Below are 17390 nucleotides of genomic sequence, written 5' to 3' on the forward strand. Positions count from 1 at the left end.
CATTCAGAGGAAGGACTGCAGGAGAGGAAACATAAGAAAAGCAACTGCTTGAACACATGGGTTGAGGTGGACATGATTGGGGATGTAGACTCGAAACTACCACACCAATGCAACTATCAACAGTTTGGAAAGAGGTCTTGATCAATGACACATGATAAAACCAGTGGAAATGGGCATCAGCATGGGTAAGGGGGGTGCGGGGGGTGAAGGGGAAAGTAGGAGCATTAACCATGTAACCATGTTAAAAACGAATATTAATAAATGTTTAAAAAAATAAAAAATAAAAAAACATCCTGAATGATGAATATATTATGATTTTGGAAATGATGAAGGACCAATAGAGAGAAAGGGTGACTAGAAGGATATGTTTTCTCTGAAGCTAAGAGAAGAGAAAATACCAGAAGAATTTTGTCAGAAATAGTGTCACATACTGGAGAGGTGAAGAAGAATAAATGAAGGTCAAACTTGTCATTGGCAAGTGGCCAGTGAAGTACATGGAAATAATGTATCTTAACAGAAAGGGAGAAATGAGATATGAAATAATTGCAATTGATTAATCCTCAATATTCATGTTTAGATTTCCTTAGTAATGGTAGCCAAGGAATATTATTATGAGAGTAGCCAATAATTATCATGTACCTACCATAGAGAAGTAAAACATATCTTAAATTTTAAGTATTAGACTGAATTACATTAATGCATGCCATCTAGTATTCAATGGCTTTCTAAAATCATCACCACGAGAGGAAGTCTTTTCCAAGGTTTCCATACCACATAACTGAAACAATCTAATTTGCCTAAGATTGGTAATAAAAGTTAAGGTTTAAATTGGCTCTCCTTGGCTTCTTAGAAGCCAGATATCCATGGTTCTGGTCCACTTGTCCACCTTATCCCAGCACCATAGCTAATTTAGAGACTGGTTAGTGCTACAATACCAAGTCAGTCAAAATTATTTTGGGCAATCTAGACCTGCCATATGATCAGTCCTGTCGATCATATTAAAGACTTTATGATATTTAATCAGTATCTCAGGATGTTTGTGAAAAAATTATATATATATATTTATGCCTTTAACACAGATGGTTGTTTATCATATATTTTAACAGCTCATGTGAAATATTTTATTTATAATATTTTCAGGAAAATAGCCAAATGACTCTCTGCCCCAACTGAATCTGGTTATCATATTGCTTATTTGTTTACATTCATAAAAATATGTTTATTCCAAATTTAAACTAGAACTACCCATATTGGGAAGGCTCCTATAACATCCAATTTGATCTAGAGATACATTTTTGTGTAAGACATGACAGGAAAAAGTCGATAATGAACCAAGAGCTACTGAGTGGATTGGATCTAAAGAAAAGTTAGAAAATCTTTCATAAATAAACTAAACTTTGTTCAAGAGTACTTGATACAGTGAAACAGTAGAGCAAACAGGCAATTTGCAAATCAAATTTGCTAAGAGCCCACAAAGGACTGTGAACCTTTATTCAAGATGAATTTTATAATGACTTATGGAGAATATACTATATATTATATTTGTGTTACAGTTACAATCAGTCAATACATATATATTAACAAAATGTAAGTTGATCTACAACCAAAAGAAGACAGTCAAAAAAAGTTGGAAGAAACCATTTCTCTATGTCAAGGATTCTTAACCTTCTTAGTGTTATGGACTCTTAGCAGTCTTGTATAGCCATGGTCCTCTTCTCAAAATGTTTGTTGCCTACAATCATCATTAAAGGAAATTCTAAAATGCAATTCGAATTTAGTGAAAATAAAACAGTGAGATTTTCTCATATAACTCCTTATATTATCCAAAATTCTATCATTTTTATACACTGCTACTCTATATTTATGGAAAGATTAATTAAAGAATGAAATAATTTCATCAGAGAAGAAAAAATAAATTTATTTTAGAGTGGCAACCAAAGCTATGATAAGAGGTTAAAGGGAAGAACATCAAATAGAAAAGGAAAGGAAGGAGAGGGATCAAAGAGTTTTAGTATTCCAGGAGGAAACTGCATCTTGTATGCCAAGGAATGATGTAGATTTACTGGTCACATTATATGTTAGGTCAGTTCAGCAATGGTCAGAGATAGACACAAGTAATTTGCAATTACTGACTAACTGTTGAGTGCTTCTGAAGCAGAGATTTGTCAACTTGACATTAAAAGTGGGATCTGCTGTCTTCTCAAGCCATGTTTCTGGGATGTAATATAAAGTCTCATGACATCATACCTGAAGATCACAGCCCACTCTTGGTGAGTCATATGGAAAGAAATGATACTATCACAAATAGATCGAGAAAGCACTTCTAAAGATTTTGTAAGAGTTTTTTCCCACAGGTGGTGTTTTATTACTATTGCTAAGTAAAAGTAGTATTTTCAGAAGAGCAAAGCAGATGTGAGAAGTAAATAGATAGCTAAGAAGATTGTTCATGTGAACAAGATTTCAATCTCTACTCTGAACCTTATAATGTAAAATTAAGGGTTTCTAGGCAGATGTGGAATATACTTATTAAGTACTAATAATAACATAATTTCTTAAAGCTGAATATGAAAAAGCCTTTGAACTGAAAAGAGCAAAGTATCCATTTATCTACATACATATATATATTCATATACAATTAACATCATTTGTTTTTAAAAAAGGAAATATAACAGCAAAAAAATGAGCAAGAGACTAAGAAACTAAAGTCACAATTAATGTCCATAGCATCAGAGGTCTATGTACAAATGGAAAAAAGCATGGAGAATAGAATGGAATTAGAGATCTCAATGGAGGAAAGAAAATTTGCTCTCTTACTATAATAAATAAAGGGAGAATGAGAGTATTGTTTATAATATGGCTTGGGAGAAACATATGTTACTTTAGAGCAGCAGTTTCCAAACGTTTTTGGCCTACCACCCCCTTTCCAGAACAAATATTACTTAGCCCCCTAGAAATTAATTTAAAAAATTAATAGCAATTAATAGGAAAGATAAATGCACCTGTGGCCATCATCGCTCTCCTGGATCGCTGCAGCACCCACCAGGGGGCAGTAGCACCCACTTTGGGAATCACTGCTCTAGAGGAAGAGAATAGGTAAAGAACAGAGTGAAAGTAACATTATATACTAAGAAGATAAACTCATGCGATGGAGACTAAGAACCTCAAGTGGGAGAATAAATTGGAGAGCATGTGAAAGAATCATAGAATTTTGGAGAAAACTAGTCTAAACCACAATATACTTTTTTTTTCATTTTTAGTCATACAAATGCACTTCTATATTGTTCATTGTTGTAAGAGCAATATCATAACCAAAACCAGCAAATAAAACCACACACACACACACACACACACACACACACATACACACACACACTTTCACACTGATGTGAAAGACAACTCCAACAATTCTTTCTCTGGAGGTGGATAACATTCCCTGTCATATCTGTCAGGATTGCCCCCGTTCATAGAATTGCTGAGGCTAGTCAAGTTTTCACAGATAATCATCATCCAATACTGCTGTTATTGTGTACAACGTTCTCTCAATTCTGTTAATTTCACTCTGCGTCCATTCCTGCAGATCTTTCCAGCTTCTTCTGAAATTGTTTTGCTTATCATTTCTTATAGCACAATAGTATCCCATTACCAACATGTACCACAATTTCTTCAGCCATTCAAATGACCAGCTATAATTATTTTTCTACAAATGGGTCCTTTTCCCTTTTTTATTATCTCTTTGGGATACAGACCCAGTAGTGGCATTATTGAATCAAAGGCATTACTGGATTTATAGCCCTTTGTGTATAGATTCAAACTGCCCTCCCAAATGGTTGGATCAGTTCACAACTCCACCAACAATTCTAGTTTTGTCACATCCCCTCCAACATTTACTGCTTTACTGTTGTTTTTTTGGCCAGTCTGGTAGGTGTGAGATAGTACTGCAGTGCTGTTTTAATTTGAATTTATTTAATCATGAATGATTTAGAACACTTTTTCATATGATTCTGGATGGCTTTTATTTCTTCAACTGAAAATTGCTTGTTCATATCCTTTGACCATTTATGAAATTTTCTCATTTGGGGAATGGCTTGTATTCTTTTAAATTTGACTTAGTTCTTATCAGAGATATTTCCCAGTTTGCTGTTTCCCTTCTAATCTTGGTTAGATTAATTTTGTTTTTACAAAAGCTTTTAAATTTAATATAATCAAAATTATTCATTTTACATTTTATAATACTGTCTCTTGTTTGATCATAAATTCTTCCCTTCTCCAAAGATCAGCCAGTTAAACTATCCTGTGTTCCCCTAATTTAGTTATAGTATCACTCTTTATATCTAAATCATATATTCATTTTGACCTTATATTGTTTTATATTGTTTAGAATAATTTAAAATGAAATTTCTCCTGCTGCTGGACTTTGCTGATAATATATAGAAATGCTGATGATTTGTGTGAATTTATTTTGTATCCTGAAACTTTACTAAAGTTGTTAATTATTTCAACTAGTTTTTAGCTCATTCCCTAGACTTCTCTGAGAATAACATAATATTATCTGTTCAGGGATCATTTAATTTCCTGATTGCCTACTTTAATTCCTTCAATTTCTTTTTCTTTCCTTATTATTAAGTCAACAATTCTAACACAATATTAAATAACAGTGGTGATAACTGGCATCCTTGCATTACCCCTGCTCTTATTGGGAAGCTTCTAACTTATTTCCACTTCATATGATACTTGCTGGAGGTTTTAGGTATATACTATTTATCATATAAGGAATGACTCATTTATTCTTATGTTTTCTGGAGATTCCAATAGGAATGGGTATTTAATTTTGTTGAATGCTTTTCTGCATCTCTTTTAATAATCATGAAATTTCTTTTAGTTTGGCTACTGATGTTGATAGTTTTCCTAATATTAAACCAGCCTTGAGTTTTTGGTATGAATCCTACCTGGTCGTAATGAATGATCCTTGTGATATATTACTGTATTCTCTTTGCTAGTATCTTATTTAAAATTTTTGCATCTATATTCATTAATGAAATTGACCTATATTTTTCTTTCTCTATTTTTATTCTTCCTGGTTTAGGTAGCAATACTGTATTAATTTCATAAAAATAATTTGATAGGATTCCTTCACAATATACTTTTTTAAAAATTCCTTATACAAAATATTTGTCCAGTGATTATTCAGTCTTCACTAAATGAACCTTAGTGGGGAGAAACCCACTATTTCCTAACACCAATTTGTTAAGAAGTTCTTTTTCTAGACTTGTACAAAAATATTTATAGCCGTGCTCTTGTGGTGGCAAGAAATTGGAAAAAGATGGGGTATCCATCAATTGGGGAATTGATGAGAAAGAATGCATCCAGAGAAAGAACTGTGGTAGCAGAAATGCAGAAGAAAAAAATATGATTGATCACATCGTTCGACAGGGATATGATTAGGATTTTGATGTTAAAAGATCACTACGGCAAATATGAATAACATGGATATAGATTTTGAATAATGATATATGTATAACCCAGTAGAACTGCTTGTCAGGTTCTGGAGGGGGGGAGGAAAGAATAGGGATCATGAGTCATGGAAATATGGAAAAATATTCTAAATTAAAAAAATTTAAAGAAGTTCTTTTTCTTACTTTACTTAAAACTACTTTTAAGTAACTTCTACCTTTTGGTTCCTGGTTCTGCCTTCTGGCTTGAAAGAGAATAAAAATAAGTCCTCATCTATATGACAAGCCCTCTAAATATTCAAAATAAATTGTCATATGTCTGATCAGTCTTCTGTACGAGTTAAAGTTTTCTTGTTGCTTTAATTTATCTTCATATGAAGTTCATTTTTAGCTCTCTACCTTCCTGGTTGCCTCTAGATTCTTTTAAATGCCAGGTATAGTTTATTCACTGAGCTAAATTGATACATGTTGTCTATTGTTCAATGATGGATCACTGAATTAGTCCATTTCTTCATTAATAGCTTTCATACCATTTAATGAAAACTACCTAATTTCTTCAAAGGTTAATAAATGGAGTAGATGCATTAGTTGGCTGACTCTTTCTAGGTTCCTGGAAGTGAATGACTCTTAATGTGGTTTCTATTATGGTTAGCAAGCTTGTTTCAGTTTTAGCTAGCCAAGTACCTCAGTTTGGATTGAGATTTTGTTTAGTACTATGGTACTTGACCATATTGTTGGAATTAGAAGTGGCAACAAATCTGGGAACCTTTCTATTTGTTATCTTTTGGAAAATCTAGCGCCTACTGATGACCTTCCAGGTGGAAATGGAACTGATTGCAATACTCCAGATGTGCTCTGACTCTATCCCACTCTATATCCCCATGGAATGCAGGGGTACTCAGTGCAACTACATTCTTAGGATCTCCCCAGAAAGGGAATTGAGACTAAAAAAGGCAAAAAAGGGGCTGACTCTACAACTAAGCCCTTTTGTAAGTGTAACATAAAGAGATGACTATAACTGACAGCAGTCTGGGGCAACCAATAGATGATACTTAAGGAGAAGTCCAGAACATCAGTGAATTGTTATTAGGCATATCCAAGTAAATATCACCCAGATTTTTTCCAGGTTGTCAATGATCATATTTATATCATCCATGAAAAGATACAAGTCACAAAAGTCCCTCTCCAATTTTCTAAATCTTTTAATTTGAAGTAATAACTTATCTAATTAGTCCCTTATATGACAATATGTCTATGAACTTACTGTGATTTACCAACATCTGTCCTCCAATTTTGGAACACTTCTTTCACTCTCCATTATCTTTCAAAAATCATTGACAGTAGTTCTGTGATCACACGCATCAATTTTTTCAGTCTATTTTCCAGACTAGATGGTTGGAACCCAACAATTTTGGTTACTATCTTGAGAATCAACTATATATTTACTTTGCTTTTTATTCTTTTCTATTCAGTCCAAAAATCCTTCTCCTTGTCAAAGAAAACAAAAGTAAAAGAAAGACTAAGTAACTATACTTCTTCTGTCATCACTAACCACATTCACTGTAAGTGATGGTCTAAACCTTTCTTTGGTCCTATTCTTCTCACCAGGGATAAAATAAAAACTTTTTTGTTGATCTTAGTTTTTCTTACCAGCCTCAAATCATTCCGAGATTTAGAACTTTTGACAATATTTTTATAATACTATGCTACACTTTTTGCATTCATTCTCTTTCATTGCTCATTTATCTTCTTTTGTATACATGTCGATACAAATTTTCACATTCATTTTCTGATACTTTGCAATTGATGTTCTCTGTCTCCTTCCACCAAAAGACAAGTCATATGACATAGGTTGTGTATATATTATCATCCAATATAAATTTTCATGTTTGGCACATTGTGACACAAAACACATATTAATTACATGAGAAAAAATTCATGGAGGATATAATGTAAAGAATGATACCTTTCAATTTCAATTTTGACTCCACCTTTTCCTTTTATGGCAGTGGGAATCTCATCTATTTTCTACATGTCATTAAAAATACTAAGTTGGTCTTCAAGTTTGCTGTGTTTCCACATTTTTCTCTTCAGATAACTTTCTCTCATTAAATTTTTTTCTCTTAGTATTTCCAGGATGTCATTTTGAAAACAACAAGCTGACTTCTGAGACAGCAGATTAGCCTTTTGGTTAATTATGTATTATTTTCTGAATACTTTAAAATATACTCTCAAAATATGACTTTTGGGGGCCAGACTATAACTAGATTTCTTTTTCTCTAACACTGAATGACCATTTCTTTGAATTTCCAGTTTTTTCTATCCCCAGTAACCAGTTCCTCCATGCTGGCGAAAACCAAACCTAGAATGGAATATCTACTTGGTTTCTCAACACTTTGAAAGAAGTTGTTATCATTAAGATAGATCATGAAATTATTAGCTGCTCTGCTTTTATCTGAGAAATGGTTCCATGAAGGATCTGAGTAATTAAAATCCTCCATAACAGCCCTATGAGTTGTTTCCTAAATTCCTCATGTATTATCTTTTTCTGTTCAGGAATCTGAAAGGTGGCTCAATGACAATATTACTTTTGTTTCTACCTCTATTTAGACTTGCCTACTTACTTCAATGTGCTTCCCTTCTGTGGTTCCTGGATTCTCGTACATCAATATATCTTCTTAATATTCTTTTTCTGTATACTCCTTTCCCTGTCCTGTGTCTTTATAAATAAAATATACCTTACCAGATCCTCATTGCTATTGTAAGTCATATCCTTCCAATTTTCAATGATAACTATAAGATCAACTTTGATTCCTTGCATTAGTATCAATATTTCATTGTTTGTTGTCTATGCTTTATTCATTTTTACAGATGTCTAAAGATAAATATTTTACCAAAACTTCTTTATTGAATTTTGTCACCTGTGAACTTCTGGATCTCTCAACTCCTATTTTTCTTCTAGCATCTATGGAAAAAATTAACTTCTGTTTGTGTGATGGTTTTCTTTGTCAGTCTAGTTAAGTCCAGTTTTTCCCAGGATAATTTTTTAAAACATGAAATAAAATGTATAGGGATAGCAAAAGAAATTAAGTATGTTGAGATACATTTATCAATTTAATTTAAAAAACACCTCAAGCCTAGGGACTTCAGGAATCTCTCATCTCGGGCAATTAATTTGGTGAATAAACAAAGGTAATTTCCCCCCTCCTTTCTTTTGTGAGAGGCAGTATGTTGTTGTAGTACATAGAGAACTAGGCTAGAAGCCAGAAAGACCTGGGCTCAAAGCCCACCCTCTGGTACAAGCTGATAGTTATGTGATACTGGACAAGTCACTTAACCTCTCACAGCTCTAGGCAACTTTCCAGGATTATAAATGCAAAAGAAAAGTACCAACACATATTGTTAGAGCTATTTTCTATATGAATGAAATTGTAGGTTTAGTTCTGATCCCTCTAATTTCAGTTTAAAGATTTTTTTGTTTTGAGTTTTTTTTATCATGTTGAAAGGAAACCAGGCAAATATATTCTTACCATCCCTCATTAGGCATAATGTATCCCTATGAGCTTGTTATTCCTTCAAGTCATGTTCAAGATATTCAAATACAATTCTCAAATGCCATCTTATGTCTTCTTTACCATCTGTTCCCTTGTCAATACTCAACAGTGGGAGAAAAAGAAGTGATATTGTAATGAGAGTAGATTAAAGCTCACCTAGACAAAATGAAAACTTACATTAGAAGTCAAGAAATCTAGTATGAATGCATTTTATCTTAGTAATGAAATTTTTCTAGTCAATAAGGAGGATACAGTTCCTGAAAAGGAATACTATGGAACTGACCACCTTATAATAGAGTTTATATTAAAGAAAGAAAGCTCTGAGAAGCACTATACATTTGGGCAACAGATATTTCAAAGAGTTCAAAAAAGATAAGTAGAATTATCTGATGGCTTAGTCATCTCCAGAGAAATTCAGCCTAGGAGGAATAAATGTGTCAAAAATGAAATTTCAAAGAAAAAAGTTAATCAATTGAAAAGAAAAGGTAAAAAGAAGTTAATAACTAAAAATTGAATGTGGCTAAATAAGATAGTAAGTTATTTTTTAAATGTACAGAATAAGAAAGTAAGTGCAAGTATATGAGAATTAATACAAAAGAGTAATATGACCTTGTAAGATATGTCAGGAACAAGAACTCAGAATGGAGTATGACCAATGATAATTGCTAAAGATAACAGAAAAGGTTCTTGTTTTAATTTTTTTAAGATTTATTGGTGGAGCTTCCTGGTTAAGATGGCGGCAGAGTAAAAAGCAGCACTTAACCTCTCCTAACCAAAACATACAGGACTCCTCAAGGGGACATAAAAACAAATCCAGACGAAGAGGGACCCCACAACAGGGTGCGGCGTGGAAGGTACGTGGAATCGGGGCATTTCCATGCTATAAAGGGGTGAAACAGCTCTCACTAAATCGCGAGCTGAGCAACACACACACACACACACACACACACACACACACACAGGCACGCGCACACACACATGCACACCACCTACAGAGCCAAAGCCAGCTCAAGAGAAATAGAGCAAGTTTGGGGCACCCATTCAGTCATTGGCAGCTCCGGGGCCTGTTCCTGGGAGCAGCAAGACTTAGGACCCCAAAAGGCTAAAGAACTCACACGGACTTTGAGCATGAACACGGACCTCAGGCACATGTCAAAACAACTCTGAGGTATCACCTCACACCTAGCAGATTGGCATGTTAAAAACGAATATTAATAAATGTTTTTAAAAAAAATATTTATTTTTGACAAGAATGATCAGAAAGGATAGAATCACTCCTGTAATGAAGGGAATGCTGCTCCTGAGACTACTAAACTACTTAACTCTAATTTCATTTCTATTTTCTTCAGGAAGATGATATGGAATAATAGAATTTTTAAAAAAGGAAGAATAGAATAAAAGTGATAAGAGGGAGTTGAAACCAAAGATAAATGAGTATATGATAAGAGATCACATGACTGCCTATACTGAGTTGAAGTCAACAATTTTGAATGAATTTTATTTTAAGGTAATGAAAAAACTGGCAATGAATTCTTAACCAGGTAAGTGGTCTTTGAAACATACATCATACATCATTCAACATGTTGGGTAATAGAGTCAAGGTTCAAAAAGATCTAGACAAGCTTTTGGTCATATCTATTCATTAACTGCTTATATATTTTAGATGCTAAAGCCCTATCAGAGATATTTGGTTCCCTTTTTTCATTTGATTGCTTCCTTTCTTATCTAATTGCGTTAATTTTGTTTATGCAATAGTTTTTCAATTTAATGAAATTTAAAATTTATCTATTTTACCTTTACAATCACCTCTAACCTTTCTTTGGTTAATATATCAAATATGATGAGGGGGGAATTTTTAATTAGATGGAGAAAGGAGAGATCATAAAAGATAAAATGGATGGATTGCACTAAATTGAAAAGCTTTTTTACAATCAATACAATTTGATTAAGAGAAAATTTAAATTGGAAACAAAATTTTAATTATCTCTGATAAGGTTCTAATACCCAAAGTATGTAGGGAATTTCATAAATATTTAAGATCTAAGTCATTCATCAATAGGTAAATATTTAGTTTCCAGGAACAAAGAATTTTCAAGAAAAGAGAATTGCAAACAATTAGCAAACCTATGAAAGAATGTTCCAAATCATAAAAAAATATGATTCATGCAAATCAAAGTAACTTAGACCTATCAAATTGACAAAGATGAAAAATAAGGTAATAGTCAACACCCTACCTCCAAAGAATTCAAAGACAGAATTTATTCTAATATATTCTAATATATAAATATAAATTATAACATATTAGTCTATTATTTTTTAAAAGTTTAAATATTCTTTGCAGCATTTTTTCTCATGCCCAAGGAAGAGAAACAAAGTCATTGCTGATTAACAGAAATCTAGCTAAAGAAAATTTGGCACATGATTGCAATGAATCATCACTGTCTTATAAACAAATAGAAAGAATTCAGAGAAACATGGGGAAACAAATGAACTGATATAGAAAGAAATGAGTAAACAGATAAATAACATTCACAATGACTGCAACATTATAAGTGGAAAGAACAAAAAATTCTTAATTTATTGTGTAATTATAATCCAAGCTTGACTTTGGAAAAGAATTGAAAAACCTCCCATTATTCGTTGCAGAGATAGGGAAACCATAAGCGGGGAACATTGCATTCAGTATCAGACTAGATTTATAAATCATATTTGCTGAAATGTTTTTTTTGTTCAAATTTTCCTTTTAGTTATAAGAAATTACTGTGTAGGGAAAGAGGAAGATTATATTCACAAGTGAAGGTAATATTAAAAGAAACATATAAAATTTTTAAACAATAAATAATATAGTGCTGCCAAATGTCCAAGTAACAACTTTGCTCTTCTCTTTTCATCGTTACCTTTCCTTTTACACTCCAAACCCCATAGTATACCACTGGCACACTGAATTTTTTATACAAATATAAATGTGAAGGGCTTATGTCAGAGATATATATGTTTGGTTGAATAAGGTGCTCACTAGTGCCATAAACAATGACCTGTCTAAAGTCCAAATATGAGATTACTTCATTCTAGGAACAGTAAATTTCTCAGACTTATAGATTATGTCATGCTAATAGCAGCATAATAACATCGAGCTCCTTCTATAAACCCAAGTTATTCAAAAGACTCAGGGAGCAAAAAAGTTAATGAATATTATTGCCCAGATTATGACCTATCGCCAGAAAGGTAGCCAATTAGTTTAGATCATTACTAGTTATCTATTCTCAAAGTTTTGAATTTCAAAACATACCTTGCATTAGAGTATTTTATACCAATGACATTGTAATAATCAATTGCCTCAATTCATGTATCAATCTGAATTCTTATGTCCTCTGTTAATATCATTTTGATACTACCAAAATTTTGGTATTTTCTCTTGATATTTTTAATTAGTATATTAAAGTACCAAAATTTTTGGTTTCTAGAATTTGGGGGCATTGTTTCAAATTCTTTCATCATATAAAACATATGATTTTTTTAAATTTGTCCTTATTTGTGCATATTTTCTCCCCTCTACCCAATTATCTATTTTTCCCTCCTCAAATTTTCCAGTATTTATTAATGTATATGCTATATCTCTTGAGTAGAACATTCCTTCTAGCTAAGTACCATTTCATTTTGGTTTTTGTGTCCCCTAAGTCTAGCAAAATGCCTTACACAAAAAAGATAATAAAAGCCATATACAAATTGGAGTAAAATGTTGGATCTCATGAATGATCTATGCCAACCCCAAAACTATATTGTAATAGGTTCTACCAAAGCCACTGTAAATAGACATCCAATTTTGTTTTATAGACTGCTAATTAACCAGAACTCTTTGTATCCTTATGTAACCCATTCGAGTTTTATATGGCTTAATTTTTAAGGAAGTTTTCCCTCTTACCATCATCAGGCACTGCAATGAAGAGGAATATGGGATCAATACTGAGTAGAAAATCTGGCTGAATTACACTGATCTGAGTAGCTCCTTTCCATCAAATCCCATTTTTAAATACCAGTTGTTATACTGATCCTGTGGCCACAAATCAGAAAATGCCAAAATTGAAGAAGCAAATGGAAGAGATAGAAAATCAGTCTCATACTGTCATTTAATAAATAATAGAACAAGGATCTATATCCAAAACATTGGTGGATTCTGTATGATTTATGTACACATGTGGTTAATGATTACATAGGAAGAAAACATATAGACAATTTGGCATCTACATTGGTGGAGGAAATCCATTCATTGTTGAGATGAATGATCTGTCATTGTGCTAAAGAATTCTGAATCTTGATATATAAAGTACACAAATGAACCATAGGACAGCATCCTGAGAAATATTAAATATGAAGAACTGAGGGAAGCACAGGATGATTTATATGGAATGACAGGTTGAAGTTAGTAAACCAAAAAAAATACATGAATATCACAGAGATATTTGGAGTTTAGTTACAGATGCCCACAATAAAGCAAATATTACAATAAAACAAGTTACATGCATGTTTTTCTTTCCCAGTAGATAGGAAAGTTATGTTTACATTTTACAATTGTCTGTTAAGTGTGCAATAGTTATGTCAAAACAATGTGCATACTTCAATTTAAAAATACTTTATTCTTTAAAGTACTATCATCTGCATCCTCAGCAAGTTGAAAACTTTATGCTGATGAAGGGTCTTGCCTAGACATTGATAGACGCTGATTGAATAGGACTGTGGTTGCTAAAGATTAGGATGGCCATGGCAATTTCTTAAAATAAGACAATAATGAACTCAGTCACATGGATTGACTCTTCCTTTCCCTTGAAAACATAAAAGCCTTACTAGGGTTATTAATTGCCCTAATTTCAATATTATGGTGTCTTAGGGAATAGGGAGGCCTGAGAAGGAGACAAAGGAACAGGATGTCTGGGGAAGAGTCAAAAACATACAACATTTACCAATCATGTTTACCATCTTATATGAACCTGATTCACAATTCCCAAAACAATGACAAAGTAACATCAATGATCACTGATCACAGATCATCATATCATATATAATAATGATGAAAAAGTTTGATCTATTGTAAGAATTACCAAAATGTGAAAAAGAGACATGATGGGAGCAAATGTTGTTGGAAAGTGGCACCAATAGACTTTCCTAATGCAGGGATACCAGAAAATTTCAGTTTGTACAAAAAAAAAATGCAGTATCTGAGAAACACAATAAAAATGGCAATAAAATGAGGTATGCCTATATATACACTAGCTAGAACAATAAAAAAGAAACGAAAAAAATCCTGAGCACTATATAATTATAATGACAAAGCTTGGCCCTATAAAAGTTCTGAGGAAAAGCATTCCACTCCTTCCTTCACAGATATGGGAGCTTGTGGGTATAGAAAATTGAATAGGCTATCATAAGGTTGGTTAGTTTTGCTAAACTGTTTTTTTTTCTCCTTTGTTACAAGGTGTGGTTCTCTTTGTGAGGAAGGGAGAAAGGACGGGTTTGGAAATGAAGCCAATGTAAAAATTAAACTACTTTAAAAATAAATTTGGAGGAAAAAATAAAGCATGGGTAATGTTCCCAAACCAAACCAATATATACAAGAGTAGCACAGTGATGACCTACATGGTATCCATTACCATGGGCTACACCATTCTTATTCAGTATTCAAACAGCCACTGGGGAAGCAAAATTCACATATTTAAAGTAAAGCTCACAAAATATTTCTGGCAGTGAAATTCTAAAGAGAAATGGTCCATTAGCAAATCAGAATGGTAAAATGTGAGCCATATGCTTATAGTGTCTCAACATAGATTCTTTTCCCCAAAATCATCAAATAACTAATATCTAAACTGAATTTGTTTTATAACATGACTCAATTTATCTAAGAACACCTGCTTTAGCAATCCTATCATAGGAAAATGAATGAAGTTCTGTACTTGTAACTAGACGGCTCCCTGAGAGGTTCTTTAAGGTCTCCATAACTAATATTTTCAAAACTGAATATTTCATAATCTTCACATAAAACCCATCAGAGAAGGAGTTGGCACAGCCTTTTCCCATAAACTAGGATTCTGTCTCAAAATTGGCTATCCTTAAGGAATGCATTAAAAACTCAAGGAATGCTTTAAATTAAGCATTTCTTTTCTGATTTCTTTCCCTGTTAGTTCTTTTTTTCAGTCAGATGATTGTAGTAGAATAGAAAATTCCTGTCAAGGAATCTTCCTCTAACAATCCCAACAGACCACAGTTCTGAAAACTTATAATCTTTTTTTTTAGGTGTTATTAAAAAAAGGTGTTTATAATTTGTAATGCAGACAGAATCCAGAGAGTAGCATACTGGAAACCTGAGAGTCTTAAAGAGTTGTCTAGAGACACTGACATATATTAAATGTGCCCAGGGTCACAAAGTCAATAGATGTTAAAGCCATGACTTTAACCAGGGACTTATTGACTTAAAGTCTGGCTCTTTATCTCTTATGACATATTGACTCTGTTTCTCATTTAGCAATTTAAAAACTAAAAAGGTGTGTCCTGCCAAATAGAAAAATGTTCAAGGTTCGACAATTCCTGAACAAACCTGACAACTTTTCAGTTTTGCTTTTAAATTCTAGTTATATATGCAATGGGGATCTGATTGGTGAAGCAGAGGGAATTGTTGATGTTCTAAGGACTAGACCCTCACAGACCAGTCCCCATCCCTTCATCAGTCTCAATTCTTCTACCACAGCTCTCCTATTGATTTTAGTTGGCAGTATAACAACCAATCTCATCCTCTATTGGTTTCATTTATGTATGTTGTATTTCCATGAAGATTTTAAGTTTTTGGGGTGCTCCTTTTCGGTCTCAACCTTCACCTTCCTCAATGACACCTAGCTCTGGGCTCTAAATACATAGATGCTTATTCATGTCCCTTGCTCATTTATCAATAGGAGAATGGTTTGTTTTTTTGTAATTAGACTTTTGTCAGAGTTTTTTGTTATAAAGATTTTTCCCACTTTATTGTTTCCCTTCTGATTTTAGTTGCATTGTTTTTGTTTGTACAAAGCAAAAATAATGAGGTAAGTTGGGGGAAGGAGCAAGAACATGAATCATATAACCATGGGAAAAATTTTTCTAAAAAATAAAAAAAAATACCTGATTTAAAAAAAAGAAAAACACCAACATATTCCAAAACCTTTTTCATCTTTTGTAGGTGATTTTAAATGGAAACAACCAAAAATAAATGAACAAAACTTCAAATAAATAAATAAGCAAAGTAAATAAACAAATAAATAAATTGATGAATGAATGAATGCATAGATGCTTAAGAGAAGAGTATTAGGAGATCGGTTAACTGCAACAACAATTCATTCAAAATGCTTCTTCTACTTATACGGGAAATAATAGGAAAATAAGGATCTTAATGTACAAAATTTAAGATCTATTTCTTGTAATATGATTGATTTTATCCACCTCGAATAGATGGATAAATTATGTTCACAGAGGAAATATGTTGAATTAAAGAGTCCTTTGATCTACTTTGTGCAAAAGAATTTCACAGATTTATAACAGAAGGCAAAATTGAATTTTAGTTTCCTTTTCATCTGCCAACTCAACAGATTGGTTTTCTGGGCATGAATCTCAGGGTAAAAAACATGGAATCAAATATTGTAGATAAGAAAAACAAAATTTCTAAATTTCCAATACTCCTATGTAATTTTCCAGAACTAAACCACAGGGATTTTGTCCCTGTAAGCTTGCAGTAAGTTAAAGTTGTACATTTTATTGCCATCCATCTCTTTCCAGGCAAACTCAACATAATCAATCCCTGACTTACCTTCTATACATCTCACTTAGGGAACAAATAGCTACTTCATAATACCTGCTACCCAAAATTTGGCCTGGTAGCCACAGGAATCCACTAGGCATCTCATCCACATTACTTCAGATTTTCTGTTCTTCTTTCATAGTCTACCCTTAGTTGTGGAGGCAAAACACATAGATGCATATACAAGATTCAAAGACATCAGAATACAATTAAGTTTGGGGGAGAAGAAATCAATAGCAGGTGAGTTGGGGTGGGGGAAACCCCTAAAGAAGAAAGAGGATTAGCTGATTTTCAAGGAATCAGAATATTCTAAGACACAGAGTTGAAAAGGGAGGGGAAAGTAAACAAAGAAAGAAAGAAAAGGAGGAAGGAAGGGAGGAAGGAAGGAAGGAAGGAAGGAAGGGAGGGAGGGAGGGAGGGAGGAAGGGAGGGAGGCAGGGAGGAAGGAAGAAATGAAGGAAGGAAGAAAGAAACAAAGGGAAAGAGGGAGGGAGGGAGAGAGGGAGGAAAGAAGGCAGGAAAGAAGGAGGGAAGGAAGGAAAGAAGGAAGGGAGGGAGGGAGGGAGAGAG

The sequence above is a fragment of the Gracilinanus agilis genome, chromosome 3 (genome assembly GCF_016433145.1).
Source record: "Gracilinanus agilis isolate LMUSP501 chromosome 3, AgileGrace, whole genome shotgun sequence".
Classification (NCBI taxonomy): Eukaryota; Metazoa; Chordata; class Mammalia; order Didelphimorphia; family Didelphidae; genus Gracilinanus; species Gracilinanus agilis.